This window comes from Callithrix jacchus, chromosome 2 (genome assembly GCF_049354715.1).
Source record: "Callithrix jacchus isolate 240 chromosome 2, calJac240_pri, whole genome shotgun sequence".
NCBI classification, from domain to species: domain Eukaryota; kingdom Metazoa; phylum Chordata; class Mammalia; order Primates; family Cebidae; genus Callithrix; species Callithrix jacchus.
This window is the reverse complement of record NC_133503.1, coordinates 120,911,063-120,931,225: the sequence shown is the minus strand read 5'-3', so window position 1 is coordinate 120,931,225 and position 20,163 is coordinate 120,911,063. Positions and strand designations below refer to the sequence as shown.

Below are 20,163 nucleotides of genomic sequence, written 5' to 3'. Positions count from 1 at the left end.
CCCTTCTCCTTTTTGTTCTCTTCAGTCCCTTAGTGAATTGAATGATACCAACCTGGACTGGTGAGGGCATCTTCTTTACTGGGTCTACTGATTCAAATGCTAATCTCTTTCAGCAATGCCCTCACAGACACACCCAGAAATAATGTTTTACCAGCTATGTGGGCATTTTTAGTTCAGTCAAATCATCATATAAAACTAACAATCACATACGTGCTGAAAAATTGATTCCCCTTTGTGAAGTGTATATTGATTCTTCGGAAATAACACTAATCACAAATAGCCAGTGGCAGAAGGTTACAAAATAACAGCATTATCGAAGAAATGTAGTACACAAGAAGTTAAACTTATCTTCCAAAATAGCATGGTCAGGAAGGATTCAAAAGTATGTAAGAACATTTCTTGCAAACGAATAAGAACAAACACAGGGTGATTTCTTTAGAAAATTTTGATAATCCGTCCAATGGCCAGAGCAAATGTTGAGCTTCTTCAAATGTTAACAGCCCACATGCCAGCACCACAGTGCCAGGTACAGGGGTTAGAGGAAATAATTGATTGCTTTATGAGCAATAAAATATATACATACAAACATATATACACATAGACAGAAGACAATAAATAAAATAATGGTCAATTCTAAATAGAAATATTAGTTGATGACATTTCCCCATAAGCTCCTACCCTTAAGTTGAGTTACTACAGTTCTGTGTACTTCAGAGGTATTTTTTAAGAGTTCACCTAAACTAGGAGCATAACTGCCACTGACTACTGCCTTGTTAGAGCACCTGATAACCTACATAATTAGAAAAGGACTATGAGAGTAAATCCTGGCTTAGGAAGTGAAAGTGGAAGCTAGAAAACGGAATTTAAAAAACGAATAGGCAAATAATTATTCATCAAGTACTCTTTGATTCTCTAGTGTGAAATAAGACCAGACATTGAGCAACACAGACATAATCATGACAGGTGAGTTTTATGAAATGTAGTAGGAGGTAAGTTTATTCAGGAGTGAGGTGTCAGCTCCTGGATGAGGCTATGTGACTTCTCCAATTTCGTTCACAGGAATTCTGAATGTGTCAGCCAGGCCTGTGTACTGTTTGCACTGAGCATCTAGTCTCAGTTTTGAAATGTGTAAAAATCACCAAATTATACAGTCTCATGTGAGACGATGAAACTTTTCTTTCTGTTTTTAATTATTAGAAATTGTAATTGACCTGTATAAGTGATAACCATTGAATTTCTTAAATAGCTGAACTCTGATATGAATGCCTTTTTTTTTTGCTTCAGTAACTCAAGTGTGACAGAAATGTCAACTAAGAAAAACATAACAATTTTATCCCTGAAACAAAGAATAATTTTTCTGCTGCATATTTTTTCATCGCAGCATCATACGATATACAACCATATGATCTAAAAATCTGGTTTAGTTCACTCCTTTGAAAATCTCAGAGATTAGAAATATTCTTATTCTTTCTTAATTACCTTGCTCATTTCCAAATTAAGTCTCTTTTTTTTTTTAACAATCAATTTGCATTCAAATTCTGAATTTCTTCATGGCAGTAGGCCAAGAACTAAAGAAAATATTGTTGGTTGAAAGGACTATAAGTGAAGCTGGGGGAGCCTGATTTATTTTTGTCCATTTTCTCTCATTTGTATTGCAGGAGAGATTTTTCTTAATTTCTTTTCAGCCATTGGTTTATCTTCCTGCCTTTCTATAAACTTTAGGTAAGAGAGCTGAAGGTCTTAGGATTCTGCATTTTCTGCATCAGCAAAACTCAGAGTCTGTGCTATAAAAGAGGTGTGATTTTGATTATCACGGTGTTATATAACTCTGCAGATTCTCTAAGGTGTAATGATATTTAGAGGTGACAGTGAGAGCATTACAATTCCACCAAGTGTTATACAGAGAAACTATGCACAGCAAGGGCTGAACTTTCTCAAACAGCTAGTAGGAACAAAATGAACTATGTTTTTCTCTACAACATTTTTATTAGACAAAAATAGCTAGTTGAAATTTTGGTTACAAACTTGAGATGCTGTTATAATATACCTATTAAACTGACAAATAAATCCTTCATACTATTTACACATTTTCAGTGCTTTCATAGGATATGCATTAAGCAGGAATGAAAAAAAATCATGCGGACTAGTATGCAGCAGATATTTTTAGTTTTTATTTGAATGAAAATAACATACTGACACATTTAGAAACTTTGTGAAATTCTTTGAATTATTCTTCTTTCAAAGTGTTCATAAAGCTTAGTTTCATCAGGACAGCAGCAGCAGCAGCAGCAGCAGTAGGAGTAGCAGTAGTTAGATGGTGTTTATACAAATGAGCATTTCTCCTAGTATCCTTATAAAATAGGTTTTGGCTCCCAATCTATTTTTCCATAGGAAAGACAAAAATGTGTCAGAATGAAAATTTAAAGATGAAGATAGCATTTTATGAAGTTCTGACTTTATAACATTACCCCAGAATCTCGAAATTAATGACAGTCAAACATATCAGGATGACTTATAGTAGCAGATACCAAGGCCTTAAAATATGGGCATTAGGATAGTATGGTGTTGATGAAAGATACATAATCAAATCACTGGAACAGATGAAAGAGTTCATAAACAGATTCACAAATATAAGCATATAACTTATAACAAAGTTTTCGCTGCAGAACAATGAAGAAACAACAGTATTTTTAATAAACAATATTGATTGAGTTAGATATCTATATAAGAAGAAAATGATTCTTGATTTCTATTATATTCCACAAACAAAAATCACTTCCAAATAATGGATCTGAATGTAAAAGGCAATAAGAAATAAAGAATCAAAAAAATATATAGAATGTTTTAATTATTTTGAATAGACAAAGATTTCTTGAAAAGCATTCAAATAGCCTTAGCCATAAGAAAAGAGAAATAGAACTTGAACTACATTAAAATTAAGAGCTTCTTTTAATCAAAATACATCATTAAAAGAATGGAAAAGCAAGCCACAAAGCAGGGGGAATATATGCAATATGTATAAATGACAAACAACTATCACAAATGTTTAAAATCTGTAAATTAATAGAACAATAAAAACAGTTCAATCTAAAACTAGTAAGTATGCACTTCACAAAGGAGGATACTCAATTAAGAAAGAGTGATTATTCTCATTAATTATTGGAGAAATACAAGTTAGAACTACAATGTTTTCTTAATCTGTGTTCTGCTGCTATATAGCATACCACAGATGTGGTAATTTTTAAAGCACAGAAGTTTATTTGGATCATGATTCTGGAAGCTGGAAAGTCCAAGAGAATGGTACTCACATCTGGCAAAGGTAATCCATGGCGAAAGGCATCACATAGTGGGAAGTACACCTGAGAGACAGAGAGCCAATTGGGGCTCATCCTTTAGCCAGAGCCCACTTCTGTGATAACTTACTCCTGAGTTAACCCCATTAATCCATTCATAAGCTAATCATCTCTTAAAGGCTGTGCCTCCCAACATTGTTATACTGGCAATTAAATTTCAACATGAATTTTAGAAAGGATATTCATACTATAGCAAATGGGATGCTAGTATACAACACCAGAGAGCTAAAGTTAAAATGATTGACAATAGATCTTGTTGGTACGAATGTGGATCAACTGAAAGTCATATACATTTCTCTTGAAAGTATAAATTGGCTCAACCATTTTGGAGAACTAATTCCAGTTTCTACTAAAACTAAACATATGCACACGCTGCAACACACTAATTTCATTTTTAGGTATATTCTAAGAGTGAATGGAATTAATACCTTGGTATGTGCACTAAAATACACATTTAAGAATGTTCATAGCATCATTATTGATAATAGCCAAAGGTGGAAACAACTCAAATGCTCATCAACAGTAAAATGGATAAATAAATTAAAACCCTCATACAGGGAAATTTATAAAGTGATGTGAAAGAATAAACAAGTGCTAAACACTACAGCATGGATGAATTTCACAAATATAATGTTGTTCAAAAGATGCCAGACATACACTGTTTGTTTCTTTTTACATGAAATTCAAAATGAGATATCTAAGTTATTTGAAGCCAGATAGTTGGTTACCTCTGAGAAAAGGACTCATGAGTGCTTGTAATATATTATTTATTGGCCTGTGTGGTGGATACATGGGTTCACTTAGTGAAAACTTATCAATCTGTATACTTTTGATTCCTACATCTTGCTGTAAATTAACTTCTATAAAAAGTTTATTAAGTAGAAATATGTATATGAGATGTAAGTAAAATGTATTTCAAAACTGAAATATAAGATAAATTATGCCTGGCATACTTCAACCTCCCTTCAAGGAATGTGAAAAATTATAAAGTAGCAAAAAAAATGCTGTGAAAATAATATTAACAAAATTAGCAATATTTGGGATTTTTCCAATGAGAACTGATCCCTACAGTTACCACAGTAATGTGATACAAATCAGCTTATAGATTTTGTAACCCTATTGACTTCATGAAGTATGTTGGCATTGTTGAGGTAAAAATATAATATTTCAGTATATTACTCAGGAGTAAGTTTTCACATAAATTTGTATAATCTAAACTTCCTTCAACTTTACAGTATCATTCAAAATTACTTGTATTTAAACCTTCCCCAACTCCCACCATTATCCCAGCCTACATCCATAATAAATATTGAGCCAGATTATCAAGAGACAGTATTTGTTCTTCGGGATTTCTTTCAAATATATCCTTGGGTCTTGATATACTCTCCTACGCCTCCATAGAAAACCACTGCTTGAAATCCTGCCAAGATGAAGGTACACCAATATCTCAGAAACTAAAGGAGATTTTAGCAATATTTAATAAAGTAACAGTAAGGATTCAAAGGAGAAATCGCTTGATAATCTGACTTAGGGAATATGAAAAGGTGACAAATTCTAACTTATTATAACTATAAAGTGTTATGAGACAATGGTGTCAAATACATGATATTTATCACATTGTTACCTTCCTCAATACATCCACATGAGTCTCAACATAGTAGATATCATTTATTTATAAGGACTCTTTTTCTGCAAAAGCCTAAATATCATCTCAAAGTTCTTCTTAATACTATGATCTAGAAAGCGTTTAGCAATTGTTGACTGCAAATTTTCTTATAGATTGTTTTCATAATCTATAAAAAATTGAGACTTACCAAATACTGTAGCCATTTTTAAAGATATAGGTTGTTATAAGAGAGAACTGACAATGCCATAAAACATCATTTTTCAGCAAATCCAAGGCAAAGACTAACACAGACCAAACAGTTTATATCTCTTTTATTTGAGAATACCCTCTTAAAATATATCCAAAAATGTATTCTACATTCTACTCTTCACATTGCTGCTGCTTTAGCATTTTATTTGCTTGGGGTTTTGATATCTATAAACTAGTACAACTGACTTTAATTAATTAGATCAATCACATTTTTTGCAACCACATTTTTCTGGCCTGCCTAATGTCAAATACATGTTTGTTTCACTGTCATTTTGCTATTTTATCACTTTAAATCAGACTTTCCAAATTGTAAAACTTTCAAGAGATTTTATCACAAATAACAAATGCTGTATATATTCCCCAGAATATAAACTGTTCTTTCACTATGCCCTATGTTTACAGCATCTGACAGAGTCAGAATCCAATCTATATTTCTGAAAGAAGAAATAGTGAAGGAGAAATCTTCAAAAATATATCAGGTTAGGATAGTATTTATCAGTCTTTGTGAAATGAATATAAGATATACCTATTTAAGTAAATACCACCTCACAACATTCTTACGTAAAAATTACCTGTGTATTCTTAGGTTCATCTACTCTGAAGGACATGGAGAAATATTTAAGATGTGTGGGTGCTTAGAAGAAACCCTTGCTTTAGGAAAAAGAAACAGAAAAAGAGTGCCCTAATTTTTTGTGCTGAATAATGAGTAAAATTCTACAATATATTGAACATTTTTATGACACTTGCTCTAGAAATAAGAAGAGCAGTCAGTTTAGCAGACTAATAAATATATATGTATGCACCTATATACACATACATCATTTATATATACATATATATGGGTGTATGTGTGTGTATACACACAAACACACACACACACACACACACACACACTTTTTTTGAGACAAGGTTTCACTCTGTTGCCCAAGCTAGAATACAGTGCATGATCATGACTCACTGGAGTCTCAAACTCCTGGGCTCAAGCAATTTTCCCAACTCAGCCTCCCAAGAAACTGGGACTACAGTTGTGCACCACGACACTCAGTTAATTTTTTATTTTATTTTTCTTTTGTAGAAATGGGTCTTGCTATGTTGACTACGCTGGTTTCGAACTCCTGGCATCAAGGGATCCTCTTTCCTTGCCTCCAAAATGCTGAGATTACAGGCATGAGCCACTGCACCTGGCCTGATGTGATAAATATTTTTGAATGATCCTTTCTGTATCAAAATAATATTTCTAGTTACAACAGAATGGGGCATCTTTTTACATAAATGTAGGCTCAAAATCTATTTAGACTTTATATACATTCTCAGAAGACTTCTATGGTGGTACCACAAACATCTTAGGTTAAATACTCTTAATACTGTGGCTCATTGAGGGAACAATTCAACAACTGCTAAAATCATAAGTAAATTTTCTTCCTTAAAAAAGCATCTGGACCTGGTATTGTTGACAGAGTCATATTCAAGCAGGATGACTTTACTGGGTTCTAGAAACAATAGTCCTGTCCCAAAATTGTAGGCCTCTAGGTTAGGTACACTTCTCTCATTTTCAGTTTCTATTGACTTCCAGAAGTATCCAGTAGTATGACCCAAGGATGCTTGCTTTACACTGAAGTGTCAAATATAGCTACCAACATTCTACAGATAGGTTTGGAGAAGCTGTTTGGTGCATACCTTCTCTGTGGGGATTTTAAAAGAGTGCACATTCCCTCAAACACTTTACAATGCCTTAGAGCAGGTTTGGCAGGGTGCCCAGTCAGGAGGCCAAACAAGGCTTGAGAGGCAAAACGGACTGCTATGACCTATGTCCACGGCTGAGGAAAGCTTAAGATGAACAGTGGCATTTCAAATAGACTGTAATGGAGTATGCTTTACTATTTATTCCTCACAGAATTCTTTATGTGGGTTAGTTACGCAACATAAAATAACCACAGAATCTTGGAGGTTTCCAACAAATATTTATTTCTCATTCATGACTTGTGTTCACTGTGGGTTAGCTTTACCCCAGCTCCAGGTTCAGATAGCATTCTCCCTGGGATGGAGGCTGATGGATCTCTCTATGGGGCTTCTAGGAAGCATTGTCTGTCTTGGTAGCAAAGAGAAAAAGAACACTGACCTCTGCTAGGAAGTGACTCATCATTTCCACTCACATTTCTTTAGCTAATGCTAGTCGGATGGCAGTGCCTAAGTGGAGCACTGCAGAGATATCTAAGCCTGCCCTGCAGAAGGAGGTCCACAGAGAGAAGCACTGAATATCATAAAAAGTATTCTAGTCTTCCACATTAAGTCAGAGTAATTTCTACTCTCATTTTGCACTAGGTAGAAGGAAGCCAGAAGTTGTTTTAATCAATTCTACTACATAAATAAGGTAATAAAAGAGGAGTCATATTTATTGGGAAGCTCAGAGGCTAAGTGCCTTTACATAATTATTGCATACAATCATCACAATAGAGGGTGGTGTGACATCAGCTCTGATTTTACAGAGGAAAAGAACTGTGATAAAGAGCAATAAAATTATGATAAAGGCCATGGCAGACTGCAGGTGACTTTGGTCCTTTACATCAAGTATACAAAGGGGTAATCTCATTGTCAAAAAATTATATTATAGAACTCAACTATACGTTATGGGCACAACATGGACATAGCCCTTTTTATAGTTGATGGCCTTGGAGGCATACTTAGTACAGTTATGCTTTAAAAGATAATCAAATAAAATATGAATATAATATCTGAACACTTCATAAAACAAGTTAGGGACTTTATAAAACTTATGAATAAGAGAATAAGAGTAGGAAAAATAAAAAAAGTTCATTCAAGTTACTGTAACTTTAACAATCAATGTAATTAGAAAACAAAAATAGATGAACCCTAAATTGAAAATTAATGTAATTATATAATATTTTTACTAACTCAGCAAAGGGGAAAGGAGTGACATATATGTCCCAACTTTGTTTTTGCTCAGAATCCAAAAACAGCAACATGTTTTTCTAATCATGTGCAGGAAAATCCCAAAAACTGATTTGATAATTCACAATGAAACATACTTTGTGCCTCTTTCAAGTCTCTACTTTTACAACAGAATAAATAGACATATTCTTAAAAAAAAAAAAAAACAGGAATTCCATATCAGTAATGCTAATCACAAACAAATATTTTAACTTCCATTCTCTGTATTTTCTCCCAACTTCATCTGTTTTGTGTACCTCAATTCAATCCATTCTCCCAGACCTCACTCATCCCCACAAAGCCACATTTCTGGAGCCCAGTTCATTTCTTATAGTCTGAGTCTTCGCAGTGGTTCTTAAACTTTAGTTTCACAAGTAACGCCTAAAAAAAGGAAAGAAAAATTAGTCCTGTGTTTTGACCATCCTGATTCGGTATATCCAATATAGACAGAGGTTCAGGAATCAGCAGTTTAAGTTTGCCCTCAGGAAAATGTGATGACCTTCCTGGACAACTATGTTTTAGATATTGCCCCTCCATTGTAACACCACATTTTTATAGATCTTTTCAAAGATGTCCTGTATCAGATGCCATTGTCTCAGGCTAGGATTTATTTTCACCCTAATCTGGGGAGTGAATCACTGAGACTAAGCTGTCTTCTAAATTATGTATTTTTGGGTTATTATGACCCTTGAAGCTGTGAAAATGTGCATATTCAAGGTGAATTTTCAGACTCAAAAATAAATAAAAAAGAGCTCTCTGCTTGTTGATTGCTGATTATTAAAAACCTGAGCTGATAGAAAAGCAGTAAAACACATGGAAACTCAGGACAGCATCAAACAAATTTAGATTGCAATAAAAAAATCTAGTTTGTTTAATATACAATACAAAAATCGGACATAATTTTTAAAAACGGTCACAGTGATTCTGACATGCACATTTTCAGAATAATAAATCATTTGGCCTTTGCTGTTAGGATCTGGGTAAAGAACAAAGAATTTTCCCAACCACATCTCTCTGTATTGAGCTTCATGCATTCACCCTCAAGCCAAGCTTGGCCACCACTGACAGTCCCATAAGCCGGCCCCACCCTGCCCCAGCTAGTTCCATGCACCCTCTTCCTTTCTCAATTCCTGACTGTCCCTAACCTCAGCATGTTCAAATCGTAAGACCCAGCTTCAATACTGCCTTCTTCATTCTATTTTCTGTATTGCTCCAGCCAGATATAACCAAATCTTTCCAACTTCCTTTGGTACTTTCTCTCTGCTCTTGTATGATTAACCAGTTTTTAATTTTAAATTATAATTATTTTAATCCAGAGATACGTTTTTGAAGATGAAGCTGGAGACAAAGACTTATCGTCACCGTATTTCCTAGAGTACTTAGTACAGACACACATTAAATGTTTATTTTAAAAAAACTCAGTGAAGAAAGAAAGGGTACTACACTTCAATAACTGATATTTTATCTGGGTATAATTGTGTATAAGGAGAGAGAGAAAAACAATTTTAAAGAAAATAATCTTAACAAAATCAAATATTTGAGTTGTCTTACACTAAACACTATGGACATTTTTGGCCAAATGATTCTTCATTGTGGGGTCCTATCCTGTATGTGGTAAAATGTTTAGAATTATCTCTGGCCTCTACTCACTAGATGCCACTTTCACCCCTTCTCTCAGTGGTGACAGCCAAAAAATATATCCAGAAAGTTACAACTCCTTATGAGAATAGGAAAGATGACAGAAAACTTGAGATAAGCAACTTTACTGATTTTCAATAGGGTAGAAAGGCAGATACCAAAATCCCACCTAGTCGCTAAAATGTTGTTGAAAGGTTTCATGTTGGCAATGTTTATGAAGAAATAATGGTGGTCACTAGGATTAAACATGGATCTATTATGATCAAACCTATACTGACCTCATTTCCTTGTATTATCATATAAACAAGTTGGAAAATACATCTGCCAGGATAACGTCATAAAACTGAATTGCCATCCACCTGGTAACATTCCTTTAAGAAAAAGTCTACAGCAGATAAGTCAAGGGACTTTCCATCTTTAAGACTGTAAGACTGAAGGTGCTATACCTTACTTTGGTCACACTTGGTCTCACTGATAAAACTCAAAGGGAAGAGTTTCTGGTAGAGCAGCCTGAAGATCAAAGAGCATTGTTGTTACTAAAGGTATTTTTCCTGAGTTTCACAGGAAGCTGAAAACAAAGATCAATGTAGATCCGCCATGCAACTTTAAGTTTCAAGAGGACAGAAGTGACATCTGTTGGGTTCATTATTCACCTTGCACATTATAGGAGCTCGTAACTATTATTAAATAAATAAATGTCACAGATTGGCATGGTCCATTCAATACAAAAATATGTAAACTGGTTGGCTTATAAAAAAAATATTTCTCACAGTTCTGGAGACTGGGAAGTTCAAGGTCAAAGCAACAGCAAATTCAGTGTTCGGTGATGGCCTGTTTCCTGGCTCACAGGTGACACCTTCTTGCTGTATTTTCACATGATAGAAGGGGCCTCTTTCATAAAGTCACTAATCCATTTATTAGGGCTCTGCCCTCTTGTCCCAATCACCTCTCAAAGGCCCAGCCTTCTAATATCACCCTGGGGGTTGGGATTGTAATATATAAGCTTGGCAAAGGGAGTGGGGCACAAACATTCATCCCGTAGCACAAATTTTATTTTACTATACTTATTCATGAAAGCAAGATTGTGACCTTTACTCTAAGGATCCAGAAGACTAAGCTATACTTATTTCTTGGGTGCAAATTTAAGTTTGTAAAGTATTAGACAAGTGGAGAAAAAATTTCTTTGACTGTGGCTTCTTTTGAGATTACTTACATATAAGCAAAAAATGTTATCCTCTAAAGATGCTTCCCTGGTGCTCTCCTAGCAGTTGAACTATACTAAACACAATTTTCCCTTCCTTGCCTCCTGCCACATCAGTGTGGAAAGAAAGGCTGATTGTCTTTCCTTCTTCAACACACGAGAGAAAAACCTCAAGAACAGACGTTAATAGTGAATGCAGTCTGTTCGCACCCTCTGAGGGTCATGTTTATGTGTCCCCCCATTTTCAGGGCAGAGGAAGGTGGTGGGAAGCCTAGCATGACAATCAATACCAAAATTGCAACTCCAGGATAAGCGATGATGTCAACATGGTAATGACTTGTTGAAACATTTATTAAACCACTTCACAACAAATAGTAACTCATGAAGTGTTATCCTCACATTTCATAGCAACATCACTTCTAAAGAGAAAAAATGCTAGCCAAACTGTTTTAAAATCTTCAAGATATTATTTACTTAATATTTAGGAGTTTAATTTTTCCCATTTGTTCATGAAGAAAAAATGTTTTTTATAAACCAAGTTAGCAATCAAATGGTTTATAATTATTTTTAGCATGGTTGTATTATTACTGCTAAAAATAAATATCTGAAAGAGGGAAGTTCAATATTAGAATATCTACGATATATTATTTTCACCTTTTATGCACTTTTCAGGTCTTAGCTTGACTTTTAGAGATCATAAATTATAACAAAGTTATTATTGACACGAATATAACAATTTATAAAATTATATGAATTTAATATTAAACAAGATATATCTTTTTACATTATTTTTTAAACTTATACTCCAAAGAAAATGAGTGAACATTTTCTAAAATACACTCTTATTAGTCATCCCTAAAGTATTTCTGTTATGTCTCCATATCTTTCTCAGAGAGTGGGGTTGTCATCTATACCTACATATACATGTATGTATATTTATACCTTCACATATAATATTGTTGGAACTGGTCAAAGAAAGTTATTTATAATGTAACATTTTTATGTCTATTTATTACCTGGATTTAGCTCTAGATTAGTTGAGATATAGTTTAGGCTATTGAAGCAAGAAGTCATTGAAGTGCAGGGTTATAAAAGACATCAAGGTTTGGGCAGGTAGTTCAGGACTGGAGTGGCAGCTCAATGGAGCTAGAGATGCAAAATCCTTCTTCAATTTCACTTTACCACCCACCAGGACTTGCCTGACTGCAGCTGAAGATGCTCAGTACAATGTCCACTGGGTTCTCATTCCAACTGAGAATGTCAGCAGGAGGTGTAAAGTAGCAAGCCTTTCCTTTAAATACACTATTTAGAAGTTGTTCACATTGTCTCTCTCTTTGGCCAGACTTTAATCACCTAACCATGTGAAACTGCAGGAGAGATAAGAAAATGTTGCCTTTGTTTTGGGCAGCTGTGCATCTAGCTTAATTTGGAGGTTTTATTAATAAAGAAAAAAGAAAATAGATATTGGAGACATCTACGTGACTCTACCACACTCACTTTTTGAATATCTGAAATTTTCCTATTTGAACAAATACAGTCTTGTTGTTAGCATAGAAGAGGAAATGCTTTGTCTTCCATTCGCCAAAATACCTGATCCCAAACTTGTGGAGCAGGCTCTCCCTGAGAGACAATGAAAAGTCTTGTGTTTCACTGTTAAGACAGATTATTCTCAGGGTGGCATGTCCTGATTTCATATGCAAAAAGGTCTGACTTAACAGATTCTGGGTCTATAGAAGCCTGGATGCCAGCTAGGACCACCATTCATGATGTAAAAAAAAATGAGAGCAAGCTTCAAAAGTAGGGGCAATTTTATGAAGAAGTTACTTTCAGGAGGAGATAACTTCCTCCCCTTTTTCTGATAGAGCATAAGTTACATAAACTGAGAGTAAGAGAGAAGTATTAAGTGCTGAATGAACTCATTTGTTTCTTTGGACTCTGATTCCATGGTAGGCTTAAGATCGTGTACCTGGTTAGCGATAGGATGGCATCTACACCATGCTGCCTCTGGCAACCTGCCTCCAAAGAAATAAAATGAAGATGCCTGTAGGTCATCATATTGAGAATTAAATAATCCAATAGAGGACGGGAAGGAAAAGAAATAAAAATCCAGTGAACCAGCAAAGATTTTATTCACAACAAAGGCTTACATTTCTCTGCAATATAAGCTCCTTGAGAATAGGAATTTTTGTGTTATGCTTATTGCTATTCCTGTCACATAGTAGAAACTAAAGAAATATTTACTGAAAGAATGAACAATCTAGTTTCAGACAACCACTAATGTATATCTGAAACACAAACTCTGCAAACCCTTTACTTATGCTGGCTGTCCTTGGAGCAGCTCTTCTTGGAACCAGTAGCAGAGGTATGCAGACATTATTAAAACATTGTTAAAACATTAATCCCTGCAGTTGGTGTCCAGTGGTCCCCCAGTAGCTACAGTACAGGATTTCTACCTTCTCAATAGGAGCAACAGGGATCCATCTAGTCACAGCTATATGCCCCCCAGGAGCATTTTCCTTGTGCTCTCTTAAGATGTTTTATTTTCCATGCTGCCTTCTTCCTCTCTTCTCACCTTTTCCATTTCTCTTTAGAAATCATAATCAGTCTAGTCCTTCTTTCTTACCACACCTATAAGATTTAAAAAGTTGAAATTCCTCTTAAAATAATGAGCAACTCAACACCGTGAAATTCTCTAGATAATTCAGCAGTCCTCTGATCATGTACTGTATCCTAACCACTCAACTGTAAAATTCCCAATTCACCAAAGAAACTCATGATGAATTAGAAGAAGCAAGTTGTAAAACTACTGTGGTGTTAACTCTACTCAGGAAAGAAAGTGAAAGCAATAAGGGCAAAACAGAAAGAAGTGAGCACTGTAGCACTGTGCATTTATACTGTTTTTATAATGATAAAAATTCAAAATTGTTAAGTACTTTGCAGTTTCCACAATCCCATCGTATACATAATTAAACTGAGGCCCAGTATTTTTAAGAGTGTTCCTCAATATTATGTAACTGATATATCTTGGAATGTAGAACTAGACTCAAGTCTTCTGAGTCTAAATGTTGTGTTCTTGTCAATACATTGCTACTTCTAAAAAGATTAACATAGGAGAATGATCCAAGATGGCCGATCGCTAACATCCCGGGATTGCAGCTCTCAGGGAAGGCGCAGAGAACTAGAGGACGCCACACTTTCAGACAAAGTCTGGTCGCTCATGGAGCAGAAGATCCCCCAGTGGTGGAAACACACGAGTCGCCAGCGTGACTCTCGTGGTCGGCGCAGCGGTTCCGCCGGCACCTCAACGTGGCAGCGCTCGGCGCAGAGTAAACGGGACGGTTCCCCTTCTGACCGAGGTTTGGAGCCCGGGGAAGGCAGAGTCACTTACTACGGAAACAAGAAGGAAGCCCGACAGGAGAATCCTGGGCAGAAAAGCACCATCAGTTTTAACGCCGCTGCTCTGGCCCTGGGAACTAACAACCTGGACGTCCACTCAAGAGACCTAATCTGAAAGTTGGTAATTTCAAAGATGACAGGAGGATAAATTTACAATGACGGGAAGAAACCAGCGTAAAAAAGCTGAGAATACTCAAAGTCAGAACGCCTCTCCCTCTAAAGATGATCACAGTTCCACATCAACAATGGAACAAGGCTTGATGGAGAACGAGCGCCTCCTGATGACAGAATCACTCTTCAAGGAATGGATAATAAAAAACTTCGGTGAGTTTAAAGAACATGTTGTAGCCCAACGTAAAGAAACTAGGAACTTTGAAAAAAGGTTTGATGAAATCCTATTGAGAATAGACAACTTAGAGAGGAGTATGAGTGAATTAATGGAACTGAAGAATACAATACAGGAACTCCGAGAAGTATGCACAGGTTTAAACACTCGAATTGTTCAAGCAGAAGAAGGGATATCAGAGGTCAAAGTCCAACTTAATGAAATAAAACGTGAAGAAAAGATTAGAGAAAAAAGGATAAAAAGGAATGAGCAAAGTCTCCAAGAAATGTGGGACTATGTGAAAAGACCAAATTTATGTTTGATAGGTGTACCTGAATGCGACGGAGAGAATGAATCCAAGCTGGAAAATACCCTTCAGGATATTATTCAGGAAAATTTTCCTAAACTAGCAAAGCAGGTCAACATTCAACCCCAGGTAATACAGAGAACACCACAAAGATATTCCTCAAGAAGAGCAACCCCAAGGCACATAATCGTTAGATTCACCAGGGTTGAAACGAAGGAGAGGATACTAAGGGCAGCCAGAGAGAAAGGTCAGATTACCCACAAAGGCAAGCCTATCAGACTTACAGCAGATCTCTCGGCAGAAACTCTACAGGCCAGAAGAGAGTGGGGGCCAATAGTCAACATCCTCAAAGAACAGAACCTTCAGCCCAGAATTTCATATCCAGCCAAACTAAGCTTCACAACTGAAGGAAAAATAAAATCTTTTATGAACAAGCAAGAACTCAGAGATTTTATTACCACCAGGCCTGCTTTACAAGAGCTTCTGAAAGAAGCATTACACACAGAAAGAAACAACCAGTATTAGCCTTTCTAAAAATACACCAAAAAGTAAAGAGCACCAACATAAAGAAGAATTTACACGAACAAATGGATAAAACAGCCAGTCAACATCAAATGGCAGTAACCCTAAATTTAAATTGACTAAATTCCCAATCAAAAGACACAGCCAAAACCCAACGGCATGTTACATCCAGACCTGTTTCACATGCAAGGATACACAAAGACTCAAAACAAAGGGATGGAGAAAGATTTACCAACCAAATGGAGAGCAAAAATAAATAATAAATAAATAAAAAGCAGGAGTTGCAATTCTTGTATCGGATAAAATAGATTTTAGAGCAACAAAGATATAGTGGTAAAAGGATCAATGCAACAACAAGAGCTAACGATCCTAACACCCAGATAGGAGACTTAGATTCAATGAGACAGAAAATTAATAAGGATATCAAGGACTCGAACTCAGATCCAGAACAAGTAAATTTAATAAATATTTATAGAGCTCTCCACTTCAAATACACAAAATATACATTCTTGTCAATACCACATCACACCTACCCATTAGTTTAAATGAAACATTGATTGGCCATTATTAATACCCAACTTTTTTCAAAATAAAGCAATATTTCCATTTACTCTCCCTCTTTCTCTTCCTCTTCCTCTTTCTTCCTCTCCTTTATTTATTTTTTTTTCTTTCCTTCTCTCAAAAAAAAAAGAAATCAACTTGTAAACCTCTAGATCCAGGTCGGCAATGTCTCTTTCATTGCTTGATTTCCTTTCTTCCCTTCCCTCCCTCCCTCCCTCCCTCCCCACTTCCTCCCTTCCTTCCTCCCTACCATCCTTATTCCCTTCCTTTCTGCCTTCCTCCCCCCCCAAAAAAAAACATAAATTCAAAAGTCATTAAAAAGCCTTATATCTTATGGAAGGCCAGTACATTTACTGAATATAACAATTGTTTAAAATCATGGTATTGTAGCTTAGAAATTTATCTTGATCGGTTGAAAGGTATATTAGTGCACACGTATGTTTATTGCAGCACTGTTCACAATAGCAAAGACTTGGAACCAACCCAAATGCCCATCAATGATAGACTGGATAGAGAAAATGTGGCACATATACACCATGGAATACTAGGCAGCCATAAAAAGGATGAATTCATACCCTTTGTAGGGACATGGATGAAACTGGAAACTGTCATTCTCAGCAAACTGATACAGGAACAGAAAACCAAACACTGCATGTTCTCTCTCATGGGTGTTGAATGATGAGAACACATGAGCACAGGAGGGGAACATCACACACCCAGGGCCAGGGGGTGGTGCAGGGTTAGGGGAGGAATAGCAGTGGGTAGGGGGATCAGGGAGGGATAACATTAGGAGAAATACCTAATGTAGATGACAGGGCAGTGGATGCAGCAAACCACCATGGCACATGTATACCTATGTAACAAACCTGCACGATGTGCACATGAACCCCAGAAATTAAAGTATAATTTTTTTAAAAAATGTATGTTAGAAGTAATTTAATAATAAGATGTCATTCTTCAGGGATTAATAATGGCTACTTTTTCTATAACTTAGAGCAGATATCCTTGTCACCACAATCACTCACTTGCATTTCAATAAGCCCTTTAAAAGAAACATAAAATTAGTGTAGTGATAGCTATCACTATTAGTTCAGCAATTGTACAGACCCTTGGCTTCACCAATGACAGTGCACCTCACAGGTGAATAGCATTTTTGTGTGTGTTTTTATGAGAACCTCTGGGTCAAAAAAAGAAACCTAGGGTTACAAATATTATTTATTTATTTATTTACTTTTTTACTGACCACAGGCTACACCAGCCACAGTACAAAGTTGTGCCTTTGAGTCGTTAAGAGTTACATTTGTGCCTTTGAGTCATAAGAGTTACAACATGTTAGCATTTATAACTCCAGTGAATATCTGGAGTTAGAAGAGACCTGGGCTATTAGTGGAAAAGAGATCAAATGTAACCATCTCTGTATATAAATGCCAACATGTTGCCTTTGGTCACATTTACTATTATGACTAAAGGAGTAGGAAAAACTAGAAAAAAATTCAAAGAACAGGACTCACTCTCCATTAGCTGGTACAAATGCCATTTCACTGTAATCTCCTATGTCTATATCAGGCAATTCTAATTGGCTAAATTGCCTAATTCTATATCAGGCAATTTCTCCCATATTCTGTACATACATTCAAAACTATAATAGTTATTGCTCTTGTAATTATTCATTGCATTTTTATCTTCCCCCAAACCTAAAAACTCCTTAAGGGGAGTAAAAATGTTTTATTCATTTTTATGCATCTATAATAGGTGCTCATAAAATGACTATTTAATATAAATGAATGATTAGGATTGAAAAGTAGAACTTATGTCTTCTTTTAAAAAGGAACTGGGAATTTTTCAAGATGTGGAGTCATCTTGAAAAATAAGAGTATCTTTAATGAATGATTACTAAGTCAGATACAGATAGTGATCAAACACTTGTCTTCACCAGAAAAAAAAAATGATTTTATCAAAATGAAGTTTATTTTACTCTTTGTGATAGGTTGAAGGTTTTCAAAGGGATCCAGAGTTGAATGACAAGTTGTAGGTTGGAGGCAGTCTTTCATATCTACATGTCCTCTGATATGAGCTGCCTGTCCTCTCTCATAAGAAGTGGAACTCTTGTGTGGGCTGGAGATCTCAGGAGATGGAACGTATTAGGAGGAAATGATGCTGGTAGATGGCAAGGGGTATAGAGCCATGGAAACTCAAAGGCCAAGTCATTAACCAAGTTATTTTGAACATAAAGGACAACTTTATTTAAATTTTTTTATCTTTTATAATGTAAATTTTTATTTATAAAATAATTTTTTTTAACTTTTTTATTACTATACTTTAAGTTCTGGGGTACATGTGCAGATCTTGCAGGATTGTTACATAGGTGTACACATGCCATGATGGTTTGCTGCCTCCATCCTCCCTTCACCTACATTAGGTATTTCTTCTAATGTTATCCCTACCCAACTTCCCCACCCCTGGCTATTGCTCCCCTCTCCCTGCAACCCACAACAGACGCAGTGTGTGATGTTCCCCTCCCTGTGTCCATGTGTTCTCATTGTTCAACACCCACTTATGAATGAGAACACAAGGTGTTTGGTTTTCTGTTCTTGTGTCAGTTTGCTGAGAATGATGGTTTCCAGATTAATTGTCCCTGCAAATGACATGAACTCATCCTTTTTTATGCATAGTATTCCATAGTGTATATGTGCCACATTTTCTTTATCCACTCTTTCTTAGATGGTTATTTGAGTTGGTTCCAAGTCTTTGCTACTGTAAACAGCATCACAATGAACATACATATGCATGTGTCTTTATAATAGAATGATTTATAATCCTCTGGGTATATACCCCATAATGGGATTGCTGGGTCAAATGGTATTTCTAGTTCTAGATCCTTGAGGAATTGTCACACTGTCTTCCACAATGGTTGCACTAATTTACACTCCCAGGAACAGTGTAAAAGCATTCCTATTTTTTCACATCCTCTCCAGCATCTGTTGTCTCCAGATTTTTTAATGATCTCCATTCTAACTGGCATGAGATTGTATCTCAATGTGATTTTGATTTGCATTTCTCTAATGACCAGTGATTGTGAGCACTTTTTCATGTTTATTGGCCACATAAATGTCTTCTTTTGAAAAGCACCTGTTTATATCCTTCACTCACTTTTTGATGGGATTTTTTTTTCTTGTAAATTTGTTTTAGTTTCTTGTAGATTCTGGATATTAGCCCTTTGTCAGATGGGTAGATTGCAAAAAAATTTTTTCATTCTGTTGGTTGCTGGCTCATTCTAATGATTATTTCTTTTGCTGTGCAGAAGCTCTTTAGTGTTATTAGATCCCATTTGTCTATTTTGGCTTTTGTTACCATTGCTTTTGGTGTTTTAGTCATGAAGTCCTTGCCTATGTCTATGTCCTAAATGGTATTGCCTAGCTTTTCTTCTAGGGTTTTTATGGTATTAGGTCTTATGCTTAAATCTTTAATCCATCTGGAGTCAATTTTTGTGTAAGGTATAAGGAATGGGTCCAGTTTCAGCTTCTGCACATGGTTAGTCAGTTTTTCCAACATTATTTATTAAACAGGGAATCCTTTCCCCATTGCTTGTTTTTGTCAGGTTTGTCAAAGATCAGATGGTTGTAGGTGTGTGGCATTGCCTCCAAGGCCTCTGTTCTGTTCCATTGATCTATATCTTTGTTTTGGCACCAGTACCATCCTGTTTCAATTACTGTAGCCTTATAGTATAGTTTGAAGTCAGATAGCATGATACCTCCAGCTTTGTTCTATTTGCTTAAGATTGTCTTGGCTATGAAGTCTCTTTTTCAGTCCACATGAAGTTCAAGGTGGTTTTTTTCAGTTCTGTGAAGAAGGCTAATGGTAGCTTGATGGGAATAGCATTGAATCTATAAATTATTTTGGGTAGTATGGCTATTTTCATGATATTGATTCTTCCTATCCATGAGCATGGAATGTTTTTCCAAAGAACAACTTTATAATCAAACCCAAGAGAGCAGTGATGAGATTAAAAAAAAAATGATCAGGACTAAAACCCTG

General features: G+C 35.7%; 1 long non-coding RNA gene across 1 annotated transcript in view; it reads right to left on the bottom strand.

The window, feature by feature from the left end:
* Positions 1 to 7,173: 7,173 nt before the first annotated feature.
* LOC128931350 (uncharacterized) overlaps positions 7,174 to 20,163 on the bottom strand; it is a 36,077-nt gene continuing 23,087 nt past the window's right edge. Inside the window, exon 2 of the long non-coding RNA XR_013532396.1 lies at positions 7,174 to 8,559. This is a non-coding gene — a long non-coding RNA (uncharacterized LOC128931350). The remainder of the gene's footprint in view (positions 8,560 to 20,163) is intronic.